This window comes from Daktulosphaira vitifoliae, unplaced genomic scaffold (assembly GCF_025091365.1).
Source record: "Daktulosphaira vitifoliae isolate Bord-2020 unplaced genomic scaffold, ASM2509136v1 Scaffold_5, whole genome shotgun sequence".
Lineage (NCBI taxonomy): Eukaryota > Metazoa > Arthropoda > Insecta > Hemiptera > Phylloxeridae > Daktulosphaira > Daktulosphaira vitifoliae.
Genome location: NW_026099576.1, coordinates 6063887 through 6072121, shown reverse-complemented (window position 1 = coordinate 6072121; position 8235 = coordinate 6063887). Strand labels below are relative to the sequence as shown.

General features: G+C 27.8%; 1 protein-coding gene across 2 annotated transcripts in view; it reads right to left on the bottom strand.

The window, feature by feature from the left end:
- The window catches only part of LOC126907402 (Kv channel-interacting protein 2-like), a 383598-nt gene that overhangs the window by 138762 nt on the left and 236601 nt on the right, over positions 1–8235 (bottom strand). The gene's annotated exons all lie outside the window — the stretch shown is intronic.

The window sequence follows — 8235 nt, the reverse complement described above, 5'->3', positions numbered from 1 at the left end:
TTTAATATTTTGCAATAAAAAATATCTAGCACATAAGTCACTAAAAATTCTTGGGATGTATTATACAATTTTTCAATTGATTTAACGAGTGATAAAAAAAATTTGAAGAGTACAAATCCTTTAAAGGGAAAATCGACTGATCTGGTGACTTCCTAACTTATGTTTCTGAATAATTATAAGGCTTATATTTTTCAGTATCTGAGCTAATTCAATTGATAATAAAAAAAAATATTTAATATAGAAGTTTCATATACAAATAACAAAAAATATCATATTTCCACATTTTAATTTTAATTAGAAAAATTTCCTAGTTCTCTACTAATTTTTATAATAATTAATATTTTAAATAATTTATATTCATTATATTTGTTTTAGCTATTGCAGTAAAAACCAGTAAAGACCTTATGCCCTATACATTGTTATAATCTTGAAAAAAGTTGTAATTGTGATACAATAAAAGAACAAACAAGTAAGTGTTCAGTTAAATTATTTTGGATACATTTATGATGTTGGGATAACATATTAGAAAATATTTCCATAAAAAGTTCGTAAATAAATTATTTTACCATAATAAATGATAATTAAAAAAAGAATTTCTGCATTGTAAGACTGCTACAATTTTTTTAAAAACATTAATTGTATTGAAATTTTAATAGATTGTACTAGTATCCAGAAGTTTAATTTTGGTATGCATTTTATGAAAAGCTAATATAAAATCTAAGTACTAAGAATTTTGAAATTCATGTAAAACATTATTTTATTTTCAATTTTGAAAATTTTTTGGAAGTCTCACGATTTTTAAGACATATCAAAAGTAAAGCTCTTAAAGTGTGCTGCTATATTAGAAATAATAATAATTTTTTAAAAAATATTATATTAAATTTTTGTAATAAACCAGTAGGATGATCTTGTAAGGGTGATCTCGTAGGTTGAACATAATTCATTGTTTTAGTTGTTTTTAATGATTTATTACGTTAGAGGTTGTTAATGATTTGAAAGTATAAATTAAATTTGTACTTACCTTAAAATATCATATCATATAATAATATTTGCACTAATTCATTGTTGATAACATTTTCCGTTTATTGAATGCACTGTGTACACGTTTCACACTACTTATTGTATAGTCTACATAAATATTTATGAAAACGATTTAATTTTAAATAATATGAGTTCGTTACATAAAATCTGAGACTAAGTTTTGTATGTTAAAGTCTCTAAACACTCTCTATACGTTTTATCAAAACTATAACTTTTATAATGTACCCTTATTTTCAAGGATGGGCAAGTATTTCGAATTATTAACTAAAATTAAGTTATGTTAAGTATGTGCAATGTCGATAAACTTACAATTAAAAGCTACCAAATTAAAAATTTAACTAGCTAAGTTAAAAGATAAATTAAAATACTTCTATAGCTTAACAAGTCTGGAAAATGTTTATTTCAATTATTATTAATTTTTCAACTAAAATTTCTCAAATATCATTTTTTATTGGTCGATAATGCGAAGGAAATATTAGAATAGTTTTTCAACTGAATAGAAGAAAATATTAATAATATCAAACATTTTTTTTATTCGTTTCGGTATTAGTTGCACTGTTTTGTCTTTAAAACTATTTATGAAATAAAAATTAGTTAAAAATCACATACACTTTTGAAAAAATTCAGAAAATTATATTTATTGTTATATAAATATAATATTTGAGATAGAGAAAAATTCGATTTTTTTTTTACATAAACTACTAAGCAGTGTATAAAGACATACATTTTTTATGAAATTTTAAATTTAGCTTAACTATTGCTTTAACAAATCAACTGAAAAGAGCTAAGTTTTTTCAGTAGAATATTAAATAACAGAAGTTAAAAATTTTATTAGAAAAAAATTAACTACATAATTAAAAATTGATCTATTGTGTTATTAATTAAGTAAAACAATATTTTAAAATATTATTAATATAAAAACTAAAAAATAATAAAAATATGAAACTCAAAAGCCACAAAAATATTACTGAAAGTCGCGGATATTTAGGAAACAATATTACTATGTTATGAATATGTGTTTAGCTTTGATAATGGTAACATTGTTTCCGAAAAACGTATCCGCGACTTTTCAGTAATTTTTTGTGGCTTTTGAGTTTAATATTTTTCAGTTTTTAAATTAATAATATATTTAATATAGTTTTAATTTTACTTAAATATTAACTAGTTTTGTTGGTAAGTACAAAAAAATAACACTTTAACTTAACTTTAACTTTTTTAGTAGTTNAATTAACCAGTTTTGTTGATAAGTAAAAGAATGAAATGGTATTTAATTTATTTTACAAATTAAAAAATTAATTTTTGATTACAATTCGTTTCTGTATTAAATAACAATTTAAAAATTTATATAAATATCAATATATACAAAAATAAACATATTTCTTTCTATGTACTATTTAGTATGTGTACGATTAGTCGTAGTTATGTTTCTAACCTTAATTTCAGTTGTACTGGTGATGCAGTGTTCATTGATGTAGGAGTTCAAATATAGTTGATATTCGTGTGTATTTATTCGCTGTTCTCTCAAACATAGTTTGTTGATATTTCCATTTTAATTCATCATAAAAAATCTTATTGTTACTTGTTAGTTTTTTATTTTAGAGAGAAAACGAAAAACAAAAGTGTTCATTTTATTTAATACATAGATATCATAACCAACCAACTATTTTATCTTCTTATCACTTTGTTAGGTATGACAACATTTTTCCAGCGCCGCCACCACATAATGTGAATGTAAAAGTCCCACACGACGTTGCCGCATATTATACAATAATACGAGTAATAATACAATAATAGTACATTTACAATATTTCATCTAAACTGTACCATTACAAGAAAATAACACTTTAACTTAACTTTAACTTTTTAAGTAGTTAATGTCCACCATTGAAGCCCTTTCTCTGGATTANGAACATAAGGTTTTGACGTGTTTTTCTTAGTAATTATTTTCTGTGTAATATTGTTTTAGGTGTGAAACATGAAACATACCCCTAACAATACTTTTACCTTTATTTTCACTACTCACTATGTATGTGAATTTTTGTACTTTTTTCGTTATTGTAAATGGGCCTTCAAAAATAGGCATTAATTTTGCAGCTCTATTTTTGTTTTTACAACTAAGATTCAATGATTTTATTAATACTCTATCACCTACCTTAAACTCTTTTAGTTGTGTCTTACCTTTGTTAGCTTTTTCTGCTCTCTGCATTCCTTTTTCCTTTAAGCGTTCATTCAACAGTTTTCTCAATTGCTCTTCTGATATACTTTCGATCGTATTTACACACTGGTCTAGCCATTGGTTCCACAATCTTTCTGGTAATTTATTAAATTGTACTTCATACGGTGTCATCTCTAATGTACTATGATAAGTTTCATTTAGAATTTTTTCAATGACACTAATATTTTTTACCCATCCATTATGTTTTTCGCCTACTAAAATTCTTAAATATATAGTCACGTCTCTATTTGTTCTTTCGGATAAATTTCCTTGTGGGTGTCTTATTGATGTAAGTATATGATTTATGTTTTTGTCTTCCATAAATTCTTTCCATCTTTTAGCTGTAAAAGCTGTTCCATTATCTGTTAACAGACTCTCTGGTTTTCCTACTTCGCTAACATACTTTTCTATTGCTTTAATTGCTTGTCTAGTACTAGGGCTTTGTGTTGGGTATAATTTAACGTATTTGGAAAAATTGTCAATACATACTAAAATATACTTCAATCCTCGACTGCCTGTGGGAAAAGGTCCAATATAATCTATTGACAGTAGTTTTAATTTCCTATCCACATCTATAAACTGTGTTAATGCCTTAGATGTAGGTGAAGGTTTATTTTTCTGACATACATCACAAATTTTAGTCATTCTTTTAATTTTTTTTCTTAATTTTTCACCTGTAAACGATTCACTTATAAGTCTAAAACACTTATTTGATCCAATATGATTATAGGTTATGTGAATTGATTTAATTAATTGTTCGATTTTGTGATTTGGTATTACAGCTAACCAGCGTTTTCCTACTAGTTTGTACATTATCTTATTTACTAGTTTATAATTTTGATGTTCTTCAATGTTGTTTGTATATTTTTTAATTTGGACGTCTTCTTGTTGGATTTTGTGTAGATTTTTTAACAAATCTATGGTATCATGAGGTAACTTTATTAAACTTATTTTAAACGCTTTTTCGAAATTTTCTGCTTCGTCTCTATCAGGTGGATTGCGACTTAATGTATCTGGAATAACATTTTCTGGTCCTGGAATGTATTCTATTTCGATATTTAATGGTTGTAAATAAAGTAACCAACGTGCAATTCGTTGTGTAGGATTCTTACATGAATTAAGAAACAATAATGCTTTATGGTCCGTAATCAAAATTATTTGATAACCTGCAATCATCTCATAAAATCTTCTAATTGCATGTATTACTGCGAGTAATTCTTTTTCTGTAGTCGTGTAGTTTAATTCACTTGGTTTCATGCTTTTACTTGAGAAGGCTATTGTACGTATACTACCATCATTCCCTTTTTGGTACAAGTGTGCTCCCGTGGCATAGTCTGAACTATCTGTTTGCAAGTAGAATTTAGTACTATAGTCAGGATGCCAAAGTTCGATCTCTTGTAGTAGTAACTCTTTAACGCGTTCAAACGCCTTCTGTTCATTTGGGCTCCATATCCATTTTTTGTCTTTCTTAGTCAGTTCAATCAGTGGTTTACATTCATTACTATATTCTCTAGCAAATCTAGAATAATAATTAGTCAAACCAAGAAATGAACGCATGTCTTTCACATTTCTAGGTACAGGAAACATTTTTATAGCTTCAGTCTTTCCCGAGTCCTTTTTTATCCCACTTGTAGTTAATATATAACCTAAAAATGGTATTTCTTCTCTGAATAGTTTTGATCTCTTTAAATTTAATGTTAACCCATTTTTTCTTAATGTTTGGAATACATATTTTAGTTGTGTTAAATGCTCTTGATATGATCCAGATCTGATTAGTATGTCATCCACATATAAGCGTATCCTCTCTCTATGTTTTTGTGGCAAAATGTGGTGTAGTAGTTTAACTAATGCAGCTAAACTATTTTTTAATCCAAATGGTACAACTTTGTATTGATATACAATGTTTTGGAAAGCAAAAGCTGTGTATTGTCTACTATTTTCATGTAGTGGAATTTGCCAAAACGATGCTGTTAAATCTAAAGTTGAGATGCATCTGGTAGCCTGACTGTCATATAAGATATCTTCTATTTTTGGCGGTGCATCATACTCTGGAATGGTTCTTGAGTTTATCTTTCGTGCATCAAGACATATTCTTACTGATCCATCTTTCTTCTGTACTACAACCATTGGATTCAGAAACGAACTATTTGCGGGCTCTATTATTCCTCCTCGTATCATACGCTGAATTTCCTGTTCGACGACTGGCATTAGTGTTGGTTTGATAGAATATTGTCTGAGCTTGTACGGTGTGTTATCAGTTACTTGAATTTGATACGGTGTTACTTTACCTAATCCTGGTTCCGAACTAAACAACTCATGGTAGTCTTGTAAAATTGTTTGTAACTCGTGTTTTTGTTCTTCTGATAAACCAGTTGTTCCCTCTACGGTCTCAGGTATAATTTCTCTAATATTTTGTGTTAATTTCAGCATAGATATTTGTGGATTGTCTTCAAATATTTCTTTAGTAGCAATAACGTTCCGTCCGGTTGAACATTGATTGAACGACACTTCTTGTATAACGTTATTGGCATTTGTGTATTTTATGTTTTTGTTTTGAAAATCCATACAAGTATTAATAGTTGTTAGTGTATCTACTCCAACAATAATCTGGAATGTTAGTCCTTTAACTAAAATCAATACCATCTCTACTGGTTGATTATTGACATATACTGTTAAAAATACTTGTTTATTTGAGATAGGGGATCTTTTTCCAGTAGCGGTAATTATAGTTGTCTTTGTAGTTGGTAATATTTCTACATGTCCGAACTTGTTATGATTATTCCAAAAAAATTGTTCTTCCATTTCTGTAACCTCTGATCCGGAGTCAATTAACAGCTCAACTTCACAAGTTCCTATTATTCCTTTAACTATTGGACATTGTATTTTTCTTGATAAGTTTTTATCATTTTCATCACTCATATCATCCTCTTCAAAAATATTATTTATACCTTCGATGTTGCTGTTGGTTTCTACAACACACTTCTTATTTACAATATTTACAGGTTCTAGTATATTTAAGCTATCATTTGACGGAATATTTGTAGGTAAATTCTTTAATTGCTATAAACTTTCATTTTGACCTTCGTCAGGATCTAAATTATTTGTATCTGTAATGTCTTCTAATACGGCATTGACGACTTTCTGATCATTGTATGGTGTTTTCCACTTTTTCCATTTTTGATTTTGGCTATTACCGTCCTTTCCTATTTGATTTTGCTGATTATTATTCCATCCATTATTTTGTTTATTACTCTGCTGGTAATTACTCCATTTATTTTGATTTTGATAATTATTATATCTTGTATATCTATTGTTTTGATTTTGGTAATCAATATTCCTTGCACTTTTGAAATTTCGATTTTGATAATTACTACTCCAATTGTTTTTTACATAAGTCTCGCTCGGTTTCTTTTTGTTAACATTAAGACTTTCTAGTATTTGTGGCGGCCGAATGTTCTAGAACGTTCGACCGCCGCCGCCTCTAGAAGATTCTTCGGCGGTCGATTGTTCTGGAACATTCTACCGCCTATATAAGAAGTGGGACCGTTGCTCCTAGTTATCAATCATCAATCATCAGTGTCCAGTGATCAGTGATCAGTTATCATTTTCATAAATTGTTCATTTTGTTCGTTGTTCATTGTTTATAGTTAATCAGTTTAAATTATTATTTGTTATACTGTAAATTTACTGTTGTAATAAATCATATTTCCCACATATTATAAATTTTCCAAATCTATTTACTAAAGTATATAACCCTTCCACAGTCTGGTTTGGATGCGCTATCCACGCATCTTCAACTTTACTTCCGAAATGTTTTGCTAAAAATGTACAAATATCTTCATCTGATAGTGGTGTTGGACATCTTCTAAAATTTTACGAACTACTTCAAGTTACTAAAATATTGTGTTGGGGTGTTCTTTTTCATAATGATAACGATAACTTCCACTTGTTAACTCTCTATTTACTATTTGAGTATATTCTTTATTCCAGAATTTAATTTTAAACTTCTCCGCAAATAATTTCCATTGATCCAAGTCTGTATCTTCATTTTGTTCATTTTCATTTATATTCCACCAACTTAAACTTTCTGCAGATAAATACTTTTTAACAAAAACGTTAAACCTGAGGTCTTTTGGTTTCCTTTCGAATATAATTTTCAAGTTTTCTAAAAAATCTAATGGTTCATATATTTTACTATTTCTAAATATACACTCATTTTCCCATTTTGAGTTTTGACATTGTTCTTGTATAGTAAATGGTGTTTTTTGATTTAATATATATTCCTCATTCCTATTGATAAATTTGTTTTCAATATTTGCAACAGCTCCTTCTAAGTTTTCTATCTTTCTTTCTAACATTGGATTATTTTCAATTTTTTCAATTCTTTCTTCAGTTCTTCTTATCCTACTATCAAATGCTTCTACTTTATTAACTCTATCACTTATTCTTGCCATGTGACTATGTATTGAATCTATCTCTTCGATTTGTATATCAATTCTTTTATTTGTATCTTCTATTTGTTGTTTTGTTGCCATATGCTGCTTCATAAAATTATATAAATGTTTCAGTGTTATCTCTTCTTCTTCTTCTTCTATGTTTTTAGTGTTCTCTTCATCATTGTTGTGACTTTCTTCATATTCCTCGATGTCCTCATCCTCACTAAAAGAGTCTATACTATGGCTTTCTTCAGGTGGTTTATTCAAACAACCCTTTCTTAACGCTTTTTTTCCATTATTTATACCATAATTTATGATATATTCAGACAATCTGGCATAATTTTCATTAATTGTTACTTGAGGTAATGGTTTAGATGAGTTTTTTAAATTTTGTCTGCATATTAAGCAATACCAAGTAGTCTTTAATTTTTTGAAAACTTTTATACATCTTCTATGAAAATGTACAACAGGACATTTTTCATTGGAACATTTCACTACACCTCCTTCCATATTTTCTTCATCGCAAAAACAAAGTCTTTTATT